General features: G+C 43.7%; 1 long non-coding RNA gene across 1 annotated transcript; it reads right to left on the reverse strand.

Moving 5' to 3' along the window:
- Positions 1–3,666: 3,666 nt before the first annotated feature.
- On the reverse strand, positions 3,667–17,108 carry LOC145716675 (uncharacterized). The gene is made up of 3 exons (XR_014139472.1): positions 16,909–17,108; positions 4,545–4,597; positions 3,667–3,740 (listed from the first exon to the last, which is right to left on the reverse strand). It is a non-coding gene; the product is annotated as an uncharacterized LOC145716675 (long non-coding RNA).
- Between the last annotated feature and the right edge of the window lie 1,393 nt (positions 17,109–18,501).

Here is an 18,501-nt window from a genome sequence, read left to right on the forward strand (position 1 = left end):
AAATGCTCATCTGACCGAATTACATTACGTGTCCATTTTTAAAAACCTCAATTCAATTATCCGCACTGATGTGGGCACCCAGAAAAAAAAAAAAAAAAATCCCCTGTCTGGATTTTTCCATTATGCAGCGACTCAGCTCTGGGACAGCTCAGCCTAAAGATGGTTCCCCCTCGAATGTAACATGCTCCTTTTAAGACAAGCCAGCACCCTCCTTGCGAGGGGCATGCAGTGCCTGTATTGAAACCACAGCAGGCCGCCTTCATCAGAGCCTGCTGTGATGCTCCCAACCCCACACTCCAGGGAGTGCTTCCCTGCTTGACGCTGGTAGCAGATTAAAGCTGTTCTAATTTTCCACCCAAGCCAAATAGATGCATAAGCAAGCTGTTAGATTGTCTCAGGATCGCACGGGACACCATCGCCCTGCTCTTTGGTGCTCTACCGTAGTTAGCATATCGGGGAACATTTGCAAGTAAAATCACAAGGGGAGGGCCGGGAGGAAGGAAATGGAAACCAGAGGTGTGAGAAAACCACTCCCCAGTCCAAGTGCACGTTCTGGCCAAAGTGGCAGGGGAGGTCAAAGCCCACTTACCAGAATGGAGTAAAACGTGCTTGCAACCAACTGTAAGGATAGTGTCTATTGAAAGACAAAGAGGAGAGAGTGATGGCGGGTCATCTCCCCCTATTGACAGCCAGAAATGGTTGTCACGCTGTGTTCTCCAAGAGAGACTGTCCAAATGGACAAAGGGGAGAACGAGAGCTGGAAGCAGCCGATTGTCACAGGCTGGAGAAGACCGAGGGCTGTGGGGTGAAGCCACCGGTCGCCCCCGCTTGCCTGGGATTCAGAGTTGCAAATCCCATGTGAGCTGTCTCCCAGCCCCATTGCCCAAAACGTGCACGATGGAGTTGCCAGGGAAGGTAAGGATCATCTATGGGAGTGCGATAAAGCATGCATTGTGCAAGAAAATGTGGGTGCGACACATGGGCAGATGGGGAGAAAAAGGTAAGAATCAACGTGGAAAAATGCAGAAAGCCAAAGGAAGCTTACAACAACAGAAACATGAGGGACACGTCTGCAGCTCACCATGCGGAATCGGCAACGTGAACATGAGAGGAAAATAACCGCATGCCTTGTTGGAACTAGTTTTTATCATGGTGTTAAAAATTTATAATAAGAGCCCAGGTGCGCACAGCATTCTGCTGAGTGTGGCTTAGAACACAATATACAGACCCTCCTTATTCCTTGTAAGAGTTTCTATAAAAATAGGTAGAAATAAAATATATAAAAATACTAGTTGTGATAAAAAAAGGACCTATCTAATCATTGATTATTGGGCTGCATGTAAGGAGATTTTCTTGCACGTGTGTAGTATGAGCTCCTGCTGAAATGTTTTCATATTTTTAAAAGAAGGAGACCCTACCTATGAAGACTTTACACTGATATAAATAACGTGGTATTATTCTCTAAATGAAGGAAATATGTACATATAGTCTTACTGAGTAGCAGTGTGCCCCACCTCCACAGACCCTTTGAGGTCCTAACCCACATTATTTGGAAATAAGATCTTTGCAGATGCCATCAAATTAAGATGAGGTCAGACTGGATTGAGATGGGTTCTAATCCAGTGACTGGTGTCCTTGTAAAAAGGGCCCCAAAGGCCAAGGATGGCCCCAAAGGCCAAGGATGGCCAAGGGTTGCTGGGAACCATCAGGAGTCTCATGAGCCAGGGAAGGATTTTCCACCTGAGCCTACCAACACTGCTGACTTTGGACTTTTAACCTCCAGAGCTGAGAGGGAACAAACTTCTGCTGTTTTAAGGCACTGAGTTTGTGGTGATCGGTTATGGCGGCCATAGGAAACAAAACATAATCAGGTATGTCCAAAGCGGATGCTCATTCTGCAAATTTACTGTGTACACAAAGTATTTCAATTGTATCTGATTTTAGACATTTTCTGAATAATTAAGAAATTATACTCCAGTGCAAATAAGGGTAGGGGTACATACTTTCTATGACAGGTTAGCTTTTCACATCCTTTCCACTCAGGCCCCCTTGCCCACCACGGTGAGCCCACACCACACCAGTGAGCCACCGCCAACCTTGTCCCCTGGGTCAGTGGGTCCTGGTGCTGGTCTCCACCCCCTTCCCAGGACTTCAGCTCATGCTTGCTCTCCTCTTTCTGCTTCCTGCTAACATCATGTTTAGAATCTCCCTTTTGTCTGTTTCTCCCAGTCCTGCTCCCAGGGCTAGCGAGGGTGTAACAAAATGAAAATCTCTCAAAATTTTGGAAAACTGTAAATGGGTATTTTTCTGGAAAACAATAAGATGAAGCGAGAGCCTTAAATAAATACATGATTTGGGCCCAATAATTTCACTCCTAAGAATGCACCTGAAAGTATCAAATGTCTACGCAAAGATGTTCATTTCAGAGCTATTTATTTAATTCATACATCTTTGATCCAAGTCCTCATGCTAATGCAGAATTCTAGTGATGAGCAAAATCTATCCCCATTATTTTGGGGAGTCCTAAGTGGCATCTCTCATTTGCTTTCTGAACTCATCTACTCAATTATCTGTATGTATCTATATCTGTCCCTTTTCTCTGGAACCTCCGTAAGACATTTTCCAGGTATCAAGAGTTGTCTCAACTCTACTCTCTTGGCTACTGAGATTCCTGCCAGCATTCCTGTCCTCTGACCAGGTGTCCTGCTTCAGCTGGGGGTGGCTGCTGGTTGAGACGGCTATGCCCACTCTGTGCTCCTGTGTCCGCCACTGCCCTTTGACGTTCACCCACCACACTGCACTTGGAGGAGGCTAGCTTTAGCCAGTTTCATTCTGTAGGTGTGAGACTGCTGTGATGTACCAGGTCTGACACAGCAAACACTGCGCTGGGCATTGTTGTGGGCAAGAGAATGACCTCTTAGGTACTATTGTGTCATGGGGTCATGGCTGGGAGGAGTGCTAAGGAGAAGTAGGAAATAGGATCATCTTTACCATTTTGGATTATACTTTATTATCCAGGTCTTACAGAGCCACATGTGAAAGCCTTTCTGTTAAGGCTCTACCACAGTCCCCTTTGTCCCACAACCTGAGCACGGGTCCATGGCAGGTAAAGAGGGAAACCCAAGTGAAAGATGCCACCTGTGACAGACCATCCTCCTCTTTAAGAACTGCAGTCTGGGGGCGCCTGGGTGGCTCAGTTGGGGCGCCTGGGTGGCTCAGTTGGTTAAGCGACTGCCTTCGGCTCAGGTCGTGATCCTGGAGTCCCGGGATAGAGTCCCGCATCGGGCTCCCTGCTCGGCGGGGAGCCTGCTTCTCCCTCTGACCCTCCCCCCTCTCATGTGCTTTCTCTCTCTCATTCTCTCTCTGTCAAATAATAAATAAAATCTTTATAAAAAAATAATAAATAAATAAAGTTTCATTGGGCGCCTGCGTGGCTCAGTCGGTTGGGCGACTGCCTTCGGCTCAGGTCATGATCCTGGAGTCGCAGGATCGAGTCCCGCATCGGGCTCCCTGCTCGGCAGGGAGTCTGCTTCTCCCTCTGACCCTCCCCCTCTCATGCTCTCTCTTTCTCTCATTCTCGCTCTCAAATAAATAAATAAAATCTTTAAAAAAAAAAAAAAAAGAACTGCAGTCTGGACGCTGAGTGAAGTACTCAGTCCTTTGTGGGAGTGAAATACTCAGTCCTTTGTGGAAGTGAAGTGTGGCTGGCTCCTTAGGCTCTTGGCGGGACATCCACACACCTGCAATAAGAGCCAAAAAAGGTATCATAGAAAACAGGTTAACTAAAATCATATAATGGAATATCATATGGCTGCCAATGGTAGCTATTTTTAATAAAGGAAAAATGTTCTTGTTATTATCTTATGTGAAGATGGATTTCAGTAGTGTGATCTCACTTATGAAGAGATAGATGATAGATGATAGATAGATGATAGATAGATAGATAGATAGATAGATAGATAGATAGATAGACTTATACATTATGTATGGAATGATGGACTAGGAGGAAATACACCCAAACGCTAACCCTCACTGTCTCTAAGTGAGACTCATAATGACTTTTCAATTGTTCTCTAATTTTCAGTTTTTTTCAAATATATCATGAATTTTAGATGGATATGCATGCGTTTTTGATCAGAAAAAAACCAGAATGTGTGAAAAGTATGCAATCACTGTCAAAATGTCAGAGTATACAGAACTCTGAGGATGGCAGGCAGGATGCTCCGCCTGGCCATCCCGAGGTCTCCCCACCTACACCCCGTCCAGGATGCTCCCCTGGGATGCTCTAGTCCCTTGTGTTGCCCATGCCAAGCCATCCAGGAGCTGCTTTCAGAGCAGAAATGCCGGGGCTGGGCCAGCCTCCCAAAGCAAATTGAGCATCCGTGCCCATAAGCCTTAGCATGTGCTAGGCACTGCTCCGAAGAGGCATGGCTCCTGGCCACATGGGTTTTGGCCCCATGTAAATCTGAAAAAAAATGTCCCCTTTTCCCCTGCTGCTACCCTCAGGGTCGTCCCTGCTTTCCTCAGCCATGATCTCCACTCACTTCATGTTTTTCACAAACGCGCGATTGTCTTCCAGCATGGCCAGCCTTGGTCCCTGCAAAAGTCCCAGAATAAGAAATTATTCTTTTAATTTTGGTGGGAATATGAAGAGGACAAATACTGTGGTAAACAAACAGAAATAAAAACCTCAATGCCTACTTTTTGTAACAATGCTTTAAAAGGTGTTTTTGGGTCAGATGAAAAGACAATGAACTGAGGCAAATAGGGACTCTGAGTCAGAGGGCTGGAGAGGAACGGGGTCGTGTCCACCCAGAGCCATGAAAAATGGGGCTCACCTTGACCACAAGACTGGCAGAACCACGGCCATGCCAAGGTTCAAGTTTATTTTCCTAACTCCATGCCTTCAACCTTAAATGATTAAACTGACCAGCAAATAAAGATGCTATTTTCTTGGTGAAAATAATATGAACATTATTTTGATGACTTTGCATCTTATGTTTCTTTAGCATTTTCTGTTTTTGATGGGGTGGGTTGTGTTTTCAAGGGTGCAAACTCTTTTAGGATGTGGATTTGGGCAAATGAACTTTTGACGTTCACCCACCACACTGCACTTGGAGGAGGCTAGCTTTAGCCAGTTTCCTTCTGTAGGTTTGAGACCACTGTGATGTACCAGGTCTGACACAGCAAACGCTGCGCTGGGCATTCTTGTGGGCAATACAAACATCCCAGACTGCCCAGCTCTATTTCCATTCAAACTGGAAGTTTGAAGGATGCTCCAAATACATGAGAATGGAAAGAAAATCAGGAAAAGAACTGACCTGTGAACTCTCCCCCAGCAGCCCTTCCAGAAAGATTCTGGGAAGAAGGAAAAATATATACAAAGAGCTCGGATTGATTGGGAATGAAAAAGGAAACTTGTTTCAAAAATACTGTAAAATATGCTAAGAATCCATTTGGCCTTTGTGATGCTCCCTTCAACCAAGCATGGGAACTCTGGGGTGGGTGGGGACGCATGGCCCATCTACTGCGTCCATGGATATCATGGGATGATTGCCCAGCCTCCCCTTGATGGGCATTAAGCTGTTGTTTCCTGATTTTTTCTTCATCATCAATCATACATTGCTGCAGTGATGCCCCTTGGTCTCTGTTTGGTCTTCAACAAGAAGCTCCAGCTGAGAAATCCTCTGCTTTCATCTTTAGTCATATGAAAGACAAGCTCCCACGACCATTGCTAATGTCCCCTTAGCCAGGGTCTTATGCTGTCATCACAGGCCCCTGCCAATTTGGAGAGAATATTTCACCACTGTTCGACTAAAAACACAGAAGTGTTTGGCTTGGGTGCAGATTTATTAGGATTGTTCTGAAAAACAAACCAAAAAAAAAAAAAAAGGCTTTAGATTAGTTAAATCTGTGTTGAATTAGGTCATAATAAAAAAATAGTCTCTCATGGATTTCAATTGTGGTTTGGCCAACATTCTAGACACACACACAGAAACTAAAAAACCTTTCTTGTAAAAGGAAAGTCACTTTAGAGTGTGGCAGTCCTCAGTAAAGAGGACAATAAACTCATCTGTTGCTTTTTAAAATAAGTTTCAGTGATATTTTAATTTGAAAATACTCCTCAAATATGTACAGTGGTCCCATTTCTTCCCTTGTGAGGCTTTCCAACATTATATGGGTTTTCAGTTCACTGGTTAAGAGCAACTCTTATAACTGAAAGCAGGAACCACTGGGGGAAAAAAAAATTGTCCATGGAAATTGTGAGCCTGTGACAATGAGTTGTTTTAATAGAAAATGATTAAATTAAATTTAAAAATTTTAGAAACAGTGATTAATGTTCTGACTTGAAACAACCAGAATGGGGCTTAGAATTCACATGATTCTAACCACACCCAACCCAACATCCTCTTGCTGCTCATACAATGTGAGCTCCCCTAGAAATAAAAGTGTTATTATAACTGCCTAATTTGCATGGTACTCCAAAATATTATACCATTTGATACCCAAGAAAACCTAGAATATTTGTAAGACAAATATTATTCCATGTAAAAATGTAAAGAAATTCAAACTCACAGAATTGAATTACTCAAGTTTACAAAGCCAGTAAGAGAGAGTAAATCTTGATTTTTCTGACTCACAATCTGAGTTTTGATAATTTGAAACCCTCCATAATATCCCCCCATGTTTAAAAGCTTAACCCTAATGTTAGAATCACTTTGAATCTCCATGAAAATCAAGCCTGATTCCGCTTACTCTTCCATGCTGTGGGCACACATCCAGGGTCAAGTAGAGCAGATGTAAAGTATAGATACATTTAGAATGGAATGGAAACTGTCTTCCTTCTCAGATTCTTGTGTGGATTCATTTTCTGGCTAGTGGATGGCATAAAACTGAGTAACACCACAGTGAGCCATCTTGTGACCAGAGAAACTATGTCATCAGCTTGAGTGCTGAGGATGACCAGGGGACACAGGGGCAATGTTTTCAGTCCTCTTTGGAAGAAAAAAAATAATAATGCAAATATAAGGCATATAGACTACAGATTAAAAAGCATAGGATTGATTCTCCTCTTCAGAACAGGAGAAGAATGAGGATAAGGGAACTCAGTATTACCACTGGGGAAGAAGGGACATTCCTAAAATATTTAATAAAAATATTAACAACAACACCCTGTAAGTTTCTAACCAGACAAAGGAGCAGAAAGCTAGTTATGTGGAGAATAATAGTGAGAGTAATAATAAAAAAGATTTATTCATAGTTTACTATTAGATACTCAACAAAGTGTTTAGCCACTAATTCCATGAAATCTTACCAACAACCATAGTTCCATGTAGTCACCCTATTTTATAGGTGAGGAAACTGAGAACTAGATAATGTATATAGTTTTGCTAAGGTCAAAACACTGATAGAAGATTTGAGACTAGTTCTGTCTAATCCAGAGCCCATGCTTTTAATCCCAATGCTGTCCTGGGGCTTATGGTAGAAACAGTATCCTAAGGATTGTACAGAGACTTTCACAACAACACCAGAATTTTTCGCCACGTTTTTTCAGTCTTGAATCTTCACTATCCATTATTTACTTATGTACCTTAAGTTTTTTTCCCTGCTTAAAAAAAAAAAAAAAGCCTCAAATTAAGTCTCACCGTGCCTTGGTGTGAATTAATTTCTCAATGTGCTTTGGTTGGGTAAAAAAGAGACAGGACCTGTGGGAGCCCAGAAGACTGATTGGAGAAGCTGTAGAGGGCTAAGGAGCTGTGGAAGAAAGGGTGGTCAGAAGGAAAATAGAAGGTAAACATCCCCTTTCCTATCAGGCAGGATGGGCTGGTATTCTGTAGACATAATCTCATTGTCTCAATAGCTTGACGGTATAGTTTTATTTCTTACTCACATGATATGTTTTTCATAGGTGCAAGGTGGGGCCGTACTCATTTTATTTCCCCCTTTCCACACCAGGCTGACACAATCTCAAACACCCACCACCACAGTAGAAGGGGAGAGAGCTCTGGGGGTCCACACAGGTGAGCAAGTGCTCCAATCAAGTTCAAGGGAGCATTCTCTTCACACTGCATTGACCAGAACTAATCATGTGATGATACCCGGTCACAGAGGGGCCAGGAAGTGACAAACTCCTATGTGCACAGACCCCAGGAGGCCAGCGAACTCTATGACAGCATTCATAAAAATTCTGCCAATGAACATCTCTCAACATTTACCTACTTCTCCACATGGCCCATGTTTGGCATTCCTTATACTTAGTAGTGCACCTGCCTTTCCAAAACCATTTCTGTTCCATATTGCTTTCTAAAACCACCGTGTTTTCAGAAGGTCAGCTTCTGTTTCATCACCCAGATGTACCATTGAAACAAAAGTAAGTCAGGAACATACCTTTTAAGTATGTTTGGGATGAGAAATGGCACGGTGAATGATGGGTTCCATATTTGCGATGTGAGGGTTTGTCATCTTTATCAAAGAGAATCTTGTCTGCTACTTCAATTATGTTCGTTCCTTATACATTATCTTATCAGAGGCATTGTATGAGATCTTAAAATCATGAATTTCTGACTGATGTGAATGATTCATCTTATTGTAATTTCTTGTGAATATTATGATAGCCAAGAGGAAAGGGAAATTCATTTGTATGCTGGGAGATCTTTGAAAATCAAACTTTACTTTAAAAATAAATTTTATTGCCATAAGGTATTCTTTATGTGTCATTCTTCACCTTAACAAGAATGTGATGGACCCTTCATAATGAGTAGTATCTGAATCATGCTGGAAATGTCAAAATAAAATGAAGATTTCAAAAAAAGAAGAGCTTCCCATAATTTTGCAAAAAAAGGGGGCAAATTATATTTCAATTTTAATAAGCAAATATTTCACTTTCTGTAAATTATATATAGGTATATAATCACTTACAGTTTATTAAAGTGATTCAATAATTTTGTTGAGACTCTAATGTGGTCTACTCTGTCTATGTGTGTGCTGCATGCAATGACTAGAAAACCAAGCATTATAAGAAACTATCTCAACCTCCTGGGATCTTACATTCTGGCTAAGATCAGGCCTGCCAGAGCAGAACTTGAGATAAGACCACATAAGCAATGATCTGCTTGTGAAGGAAGTGGTCCCAGGGAAGCTGATGAGAGTGAACAAAGCAGAGTAGGATAGGGAAAGGCCAGGCAAGGGTATGATTTCAGGCAAAATCTTGCAGCCAGTAGCATCAGCCTGATCCCTAGGATGATCATGAAGTGTAAATTACACCTAATGGTTGTCTTGATCTAAGGCAAAGGGAATGGATTTTCATACTCTTGTACATCGCGGTCATTGGTTAAGTTCTGCATCAAGGGAACATAAACTCCCAGGTACTTCCAGCTATCTGCACATGCAGTCAAAATGGTCCCAGCAGACTAAGGACAGTCGTCCAAAGAAGTATTGTAGATAGTGGTCATTGAAGGCACAACATCCCCTGCTGGAAAAGAGCCCATAGGGAAGGCACTCAGGAATCCACGAGAAGCACTGGCAATATCAATTACAGTCCACCCCTTGCTTCTTTCGAATCCACTTGAAGTAATCTCACTTTATCCTGCATGACATCCCCACAAGGATGGTTGGTCACCATTTCAGGGGACATATTAAGAGAGGGTTAGTGGGTGGCCTATAGTTCCTGTTGCCGCAGTGAATCCCAAGGCTGTAACTTGCACTTACCACCTCTGGGCACTATGGTGTCCCTGCTTGCTTCCATGAAAATTCTTACATTAGTTTTCCCTGCATTTCCCTTCACTGGTTTTATATTTCAAGTGTGAGTAACATCCAGTAGACCCAGACTTCCAGCTTATACTTTCAGTTGTCCCTCACTCTGCTTCCTGAGGAAGACCTCACCCACACCAAAATGTCTAAGATGTCACTTATAGAGAAAATGGCTGGTAGATATATGGTTACAGTTGATTTCATAATGATCCCAAAATATCCAAAGTAAGACTATACCAAAAGGGGAAAAAAAAAATCTGTTCATTCATTCAAAAACCACACACTGAGTGCTTACTAGATGCCAGGCCCTGTGCCAGGTCTTGAAGGTAGCAACAAACAAGGCAGGGCGGTTCCATCACAGAGAGGACTTGCTGTGCTTCCCCTTGCACACCGACTTCTTGGCATGGCCCTTTCACCCGCCTGAGCTCTCTGCAGGCAGCACTTTGTCTAGGAAGCCTGCTCTGAGCTTCCAGCCCACATCGTCAGGCTTGTCTCATAAGGACTATGGCACTTCTGCCCTACTCTTAGCAGGCAGCTGTGTCATATGGAGATCAGGGGGAACTCAGCCCAGAGGAGCAGCAACATCAGCAGGTCAGGGAGAGGAGGTGGGTGTGCACCAGAGTCTCTTCATCTCACTCACACTGAGCAACAAGTCTTCCCTAGAAATCTGAGCAGCTGATTGGGATTGGCCCAGAATATAAACAGAGAATAAAATAATATAACTACAGCATAACTACATTATACGTGTTTATAATATAAATATAGATCTTATGATTTGATTAGTATTAATAACTCTGTCTTGTCAGTTTGTGGCTTAGATGAATATATCTGGGCTGGCTAAGGAAACGTGTGCCTTGTATATTTTTGTTTCTATAAGAAAATAAATTTAGATCTTAAATAATTCAATCACAAATTCACTCTGGCACTGAGACTCTATAAATCAGGGATTACCTGTACTATCCTATGGCAGTAGTTATGAGGTGCCAAAGTTATCCACACCTCTTTCTCTCTATCTCTGCTTTTAAAAGTGCCCATGAATGAGGCCTCTGTTCCCAGACCAACCTGAAATGGATAGCAGCAATTTTAAACAGTCATGCATCCAGTAGGGGTGGTGGGGAGGGGCCCCTGCAGAGGATGATTCTCATCTTTGGGACCCAACATCTTTGTCCACTCTCACTTAATTTTAGCTACAACACCATCCCACCTTCACAAGGAAGAAGCCCAAAACCTCATAGGCTGGCATGTGTGTTTGTCGGTGACATGGGTGTCCCCAGCAGAAAGGAAAGGGAGCTAGGTAGAGGCCACAACAAGCACAGGAACCCACCAACTGACAGGTATGGAGGCAATGTTTTAAGGTGTGTCTACACTTCGCTCCTGAGATCTTTGAAGCCAAGGGACAGGGACCGTGGCTGCTACAAGTCCCTGCAATGAGCTCGGGCACTGTTCCTGGAGGTGGCTCTGGCACTCCCAGTGAACTGTGAACCACCTTTAAAAGTCTTTTTTTTTTTTTTTTGACACTAGAACGTTTTGGGTGTATAATACTAAAATCCTATACTGTACCCCAAGATGTAACTTCTCCCATCCCAATACTGCCCAGACGTCCCATTGCTCCTCATTAGGAACAGCAGGGGCTTCACTGGGTGCTGGTGAACCCTAGAAGCAAAACAGCCCAGTGAGGAAGAACTACCAATGACCCTGACCTTTTCTGAGGTCCACCAGCCCTGGATTCTCCTTACTGAGTTCTCACTTCCTGGAACCTCTGACCTCATTCTGACCACATTGGCTACACTCTGACTGGGGTTATAGACATCCCCTTGGCCAGTCCCAACTCACCTTTGCAGTGAGTGTCAGCCACCTGCTCTGTTCCTTTGGCCCTAACTTGGGCAAGTGAAAGCCCATGACCCATGGTTCCAAGTTCATATCTGTCCCAGTGCACCTCAACTGGAGTGCTCGACATAGCAGATAGAGCTCACTCACCGAGGACAAGAAGTCCTTAAAAGACCTAACCCCAGTCACAACAACTATAAACCCCTTCCACGCTATCCTATAGATCTGTGCATAAAGAAGAGAAATAGTCGCATTTTAAATTTCTCTGGTTGTTGGGGTGTCTAGGTGGCTCAGTCGGTTAAGTGGCTGGCTCTTGATTTCACTTTAGGTCACGATCTTGGGGCCCTGGGATCAAGCCCCATCTAGGTCGCCACATTCAGCAGGGAGTTTGCTTGAAGATTCTTTCTCAAATAAGTAAATAAATCTTAAAAAAAAAAAAATATGGGGCGTTTGGGTGGCTCAGTCGTTGAGCGTCTGCCTTCGGCTCAGGTCGTGGTCCCAGGGTCCTGGGATCGAGCCCCATGTTATGCTCCCTGCTCGGCAGGAAGCCTGCTTCTCCCTCTCCCACTCCTCCTGCTTGTGTTCCCTCTCTCACTGTGTCTCTCTCTGTCAAATAAATAAATAAAAATCTTAAAAATAAATAAATAAATTTATCTGGTTGTTTTGTTTTATGCTTTGCCTTGTGTTTTATTTAGTTTTCTTGGAAGGAACACTGAACACTAGCTCTAAGTGAACAGAACCTGTGGTCCTGGTGAGGGGAAGGTCAGCACATGTCCCCTGTTCTGCAGTCAGCATGGTTTTGACATTGCCCAAAGTAGAAAGGTATAGCTGGATGAAAGGGAAGAGCCAGGATGGCAGAAAGAAGAGGTAGTTAGGGTGGGAACATTGTTCGCAACCAGTTTCTAGGTCCCCCCCTCCTAGCCAGCACCAAGAAGCAAGCAGGAGTGGGGGGAGGCTGCGCAGTCAGTGTAGGAGAGGACAGGAAGCGGGAGACCTGGACAGCCTCCAGCTGGGGAGACACAACACCTGCCCGTGGCGAAGGAGAAAAGGACAGGGAATGAATAGGACTTGCCCCCAGGTTTGAGGATAAGTGAGTCTTTACCTGCATGTCTAGTCTAACTGTTTTGTAAACTTATAAACAAGTCTATCCACTATGCACTTATTAGTTTTCCATAAACTCTTCTGAACTCAGTGATTTCAGTTATTTTGGAAATCAAAATATCTTGACACTAGTGGACCCTAGGGTCCATCAAGAACTGTGGCAGATGTGGATACCTGCCAGGCTCAGTGAGAGCTTGCATGTCATAGGGTAAGTGGAACCTGCTCTCTCCTAGGTCTGTTGCTCATGGGGATGGACGAGTAGAGCACTCAGTGCCGTGGACTGAATCGTGTCCCCCTATCCTGACCCCCAAGCCTCAGAATGTGACCTTACTTGGAAATAGAGTCATTGCAGAGGTAGTTCGTTAAGATGAGGTCCCACTGGAGTGGGGTGGACCCTGATTGCAGTGTGACTGGTGTCCCTACAGGAAGACAGAGACACACGGGGAACGAACGCCACATGACAAGGAAAGGAGGTTTGGACGGGAGGCAGCTACAAGCTCCTGCATGCCAAGGATTACCGGCAAGCGTCCGGAAGACAAAGCAAGGATTCTCTCCTGCAGGAGCATGGCCCTCATAACACTGATGCAGACTTCCGGCCTCCTGAACTCTGTCCAGCGTTTTACCCCCCAGGTTGTGGTAATTTGTTACGGCGACCCTAGAAAACAAGCACAGCCGGGGGAGGACGACTCAGAGGTTCTGATAATGCAACGCTCGAACTCAGCTATGGAATAGCACAAACCACAGAAGTACACAATATTATTTTTTATAGCTTAATATTTGTTTTGAGTCTATAATTTCTCTGCTTATAATCAATTAAATTACATATTGTTGTGGCCTAAGTTTTCCCCCTAAAAACCGTTGTTATTGTTCTTGTGGTGTCTGTAGCCATCAAAGAGGCTGTCAACAGGAAGCAGATGTTAAACAAACAAACAAAATGTAAAGAGACAAGCATGATTTTGAACTAACTCCCCCCAGATGACTTGCACGTGACTATAGAGATTCAAAATGGAACCAAAGCATTAGTGACAAACCACAGGGCCTTGACACATGCACCAATTTCACGAAGGCGCAGGGACCTCCAGGTTATGATTTGATTCCTGTCCCTCTTCATCTCAAGTCTCTAATCTCTAAGAAAAGGGGAAAACAGAGGTTGGCAGCTACAACCGAATGTATAAAGTGGACCTATCTGTCGGTATCCATGGCCAATGAAGAAAAATCCAAGTATTCGTTTATCGCCGTCTCCTATGAGAAGGTGGAGGAAACGATGGAGACGACGCAGCCCCCAAGAAGGAGCAGAGGGGTGTGGGGAGCATGTTAGCGTTTCCTTGGCAGTAGTCAGGAGCAGTAAACACAACCAAGAACCTGCTTCTTCAAAGCGGCATTCAGAAATCCAAACCACCAGTTGTTTAAAGGCTGTCCAAACCACATTGTGATGAATATAAATACAGTATCAGAATGAGGTACATGGATTTAAAAAGTAGAAAATTACAGTATACCTACATTTTAAATGAAGAGCTCAATTTACTTCTGCATTTTCTTAAACACAACCTGAAAATTAAGGGGTTGACTTACCTTCAGAATATAATGTTCTATTCTTTTCACTCACTTTCCAATCTCCAGTTAGCCAGATGTCACCTTTTTTTACACAGAAATCCTCTGGATGATAGTGCATTCATTCATTCATTCATTCAGGGGCAGCTCTTTCCCACGGGGTCCCCAGAGTCTGGGGTCTCTGTACTGAACTGAATGTCCTCTCCAGGAAGATGTTCCAGAAGTCCTTTACTTCCCCGCACTCTGACTCTGTGACTGGGTAGCCCGCAGCTGAAGTCTCCATGCTTTGTTGGTTTGCTTCACTTGATCCCAGAGACTGGAGCCCTCACATTAAAGAAAGCCCATACTCCGTGTGCCGGGGATTTCTTTGTGAACTCACGCTTGTCTTCCTTGCTTGTGCTCAGTGGAACAACCTTGCTCTGGTCTGGGGTGGCCCTACCTCTCATGGCACCAGCCCTCTGTTAAGCCGAGTGCCAGACAAGCTGACACACACAGGATTAAGTGTCATCCTCGAGTGGTTTGGACACCTCGAGGTCTGAGAAGCAGTGAACACGTCAGCAGAAATCCCCCTTCTCTTCCCCTACAAATGCAGGGGTCTTGATATCTACATCACTAGTTACCCACAAAACCTCCCCAATAATCATCACTGCCTGATCCAAACACATAGCAGCTCTTTCAAGAGTAAAAAAAAAAAAAGAAAGAAAAGAAAAAAGGAAGACCTTACTGAAAATAAGAAAGACCTTTTTTTCCTGCTTTATTTTTAACCTGATGTGTTGCAGAGTACTGAATGTCACCAGATTGTCATTAATGTCACTTTTCCTCATGTTCCATATGTGATGTGACATATCATCTGACTAATGAAACTCGATGAACAATATGTCAACATAAAGAAGCACGCTGGGTCACAAATATGCTTTGAGAACATTAAATTGCAAGGAAATGTGTATCGAACGTGTTTTCCATAGGAATAAAATTGAGTTGCATAGTTAACATATCACATTTAAGTATAATACCTTGGAGACCAGAAGAACCAACATACATTGCTGAAAGACTTATAAAATGCACATTATCAACACATATTGATAGCACAGCGAGGCAGATGAATACAAACCAGTAACAGGAAGAATTACAACAGGAATGATGCTTTCTCTAAGAAGGCAAACAGTTGTGGAAATGAACCAGCCCACATTAATAAAAAATGTTGAAAATAGAAGAATACCTCATTATTTTGATTTAAACATTAAGTAATACTTTTTCCTAGAACTCTTTTGTCCTCACCCACTAGCACATGGGTACATTGTTATATAAAGTTGTGGCTCTTGAGCAAACCCCTTTGGGCTATGGGCCTGGCCTCCTGGACCTGCCCTAGCTCAGGCTGACCAGCCCCTGGATTGTCCCCTCAACCACCAGGACCAGTGACCTGCTGGCGAGCCATGCAAATGGCTCTGCCGTAGCTGATGCAGTCCGCCTCCATGGGATCTACTGCTGGTCATCAACAGGACACTCAGCTCCATGGCCTCCCCATCAACACTTCTGGTAACTTCTCAGAGCCTTGTACACTCCCCTCAAACCTGAACTTTGTCAAATAATTTTACTTCCTACTTTACAGAAAGAAAAGGTGTGCTATATTAAGATAGTGCTAGCCTTCCCTCCATCTCAAAATGAATCCGTATTTTTATCCCCACCACTCCCCCCGCTCTCTTTTACCCCTCCAGTATTTCTCCCTCTGTTTTCTGATCACTGTACTGATAGTATGTTTTGAATTCTTGACCACTCCTCTTCCCTTGGCTTCAACGACACGCACATGTCTCTTACTTTTTACTATCAGTTCTTGTCTTCTCTTCTGCACGCTCTCCCCTCCCACTTGATGAATTTAGGTATTTCGCAACTAGATGTTGACCCGCTTCCCCTCTGCCATGAATACTTCACTTACTCTGCAGCATTATTACCCTCCAGGGGTAATAAGTGCTGACATCACAAGTCTAGACCTCTTGTCTATCTCCACATTCCTGACTGACCACTGAACGCGCCCTTCCTATTTCACTGAAACCTCTGGGTGTGCCCCCCCATCCTACCCATGAGGCACAACATGCCCACCCCTCCTCACCCCCAATAGGAAATAGTCATCCTTATGCTGAGTTAGCATTTCATCCACATTGCTCTTAGGACACTGCCAATGCTTCTGCTTCCATTCACCCATTCATTCAACCATCGTGATTATTGGCAATGCCCTGTGTTAGATGATGGTAAATATTGGAAATGACCACAGCACTTGACTCTATGAGCATACAGTCTAGCCAGTGAGAGCACCTGCATAATGGGATAATTGTTGTAGAGAGAGTTAGGGGCAATAATTAGGCTAAATAAAAAAATACAAAGGGATTGTATGGGAGGGTCCTAACCTAATATTGCAGGAGTCGAGTACAGTTCCAGAAGAAGCCACTTATAAGATGAGAGCAAAAAGCATTTGTTAGAATTATCCAGGATGTAACCACATGTACGAAGACTTAGAGGCAAGAGAGAGACAGAGAGACAAATAGACTTTCCATGAATGGCAGGTCTAGGCTGCAGCCCAGACAGCAAAGACTTAACTTGCAAGCCCAGAGGTCAGATGATCCAGGGCTCTTAAGCCATGCTGACTGAAGGGTGTTAACTGGGGAAAATCATGATGTGACTTACCTCTTATAAAGGCGATGCTGGATAAGTTGTTGGAGTTGGTTAAAACGGGAGGCATGGAGGCCAGTCAGCTGCTGAAGGAGTCACCGAGATATGTGAGGGTGGTTTCTCCCTGAACTAAAGACTCGGCAATGGGAACAAAAAGGAACAGATGCAAGATATTTGAAGAAGGTAAAAACAACCAGACTTGACGTGTCCTTGGTTATGAGGGAATGGGAGCTGAGCCAGTTGTGTGGGAATTCCCTCAATCCTGCTGGAAAAATGATAAGGATGATAATGCTATTGGCCAGGATAATATGGTAAGAGAGACACTTTGGGAAAAGGAAATGGTGACAAATCCTTCCTAGTATTTTAGTAATTTATGCTTACACCATCTCCCCTAACCAGCAGGGAGAACTTTTGTCCCCTGCATTTGGGGGCCTGTGGTTGCTAGCATGGTGCTTCTCATTCCACAGAACACATTCCAATGGAAACAAGACCAGTTAAGGAAAAAGCTGCAAGGGAGGTACCATCCTAGCTTTCCCATCTTGGAGGACTTTCTCAACTTTGTACTATATAAAAATAGGAAAAGGATTTGTCTTAGTCCATCCAGGCTGCTATAACAAAGTCCCACAGATTGGGTGGTTTATACACTACAGAAATTTATTTCACAGTCTGGAGGCTAGAAATCTGAGATCAGGATGCCAGTAGAGTTGGTGGGTCAGGGCCCTTTTCTGGGTCACAGACTTCTTACTGTGTCCTCACATGGTGGAAGGGGTGAGAGAGCTCTCTAGACCTCTCTTATAAGGACATTAATCCTATTCATGAGGGCTCCTCCCTCATGACCTAATCACCTGCCAAAGGCCCCAGCTCCAAATACTATCCTTGGGAGTTAGAATTTCAACAGATGAATTTAGGGAGGAGATACAAACATTCAGACTCTAGCCGGATATATCAAGAATAACTGAACCCCCTTGCTGGAATTAGAAACATGTATATTTTTTATACATAAGACTTCATCATGATTATAGCCAACAAACCATAAAAACATTCCAATGGGACTCTAACATTATTCTGACCACATGATTGTGAGAATCCTAAGCCAGCAAGACTAAGGTCATGATAACCTCTTCCATCCCAACCAGAACCCTTTAATTGCCCTCACTTTAGTAGACACCTTAATGAGCCCCTCGTCCCAGTTCCAGCCTTGGATTCCTGCTTCCACCTCACTGTTTGTCAATTGCTGTGGGCTCTGCAACAGCAGAAATTTGCAATTCCCAATAAATAAGTCTCTACAGACCTTTTCTTCCCTTCCCTCCATTTGGCCAGCCCTGAAGCTCTCCCTCTTGGTATTTGGTTCTGCTCATTCTCCCTGCTTTGTTTTCCCCCAGAATCGGTGTATTGTGGTAATGGGAGCAATATTTTAAACACCTTTTGATGGAAAGATTAATTCCTGCTTAACATCTCGTTGGGCAAAATCATAACAATTGTTATGCAACTCCTATGGACAACTCCTTGGCAGTAAGAATTAAAGATACTACTGTTTAACATTAACAAATCGTCAATAAGATATAGGGTACATTTACATGTAGTAGAAATAATTGCCATGTGATGGAT

The sequence above is a fragment of the Leptonychotes weddellii genome, chromosome 13 (genome assembly GCF_054177405.1).
Source record: "Leptonychotes weddellii isolate Sample4059 chromosome 13, ASM5417740v2, whole genome shotgun sequence".
Lineage (NCBI taxonomy): Eukaryota > Metazoa > Chordata > Mammalia > Carnivora > Phocidae > Leptonychotes > Leptonychotes weddellii.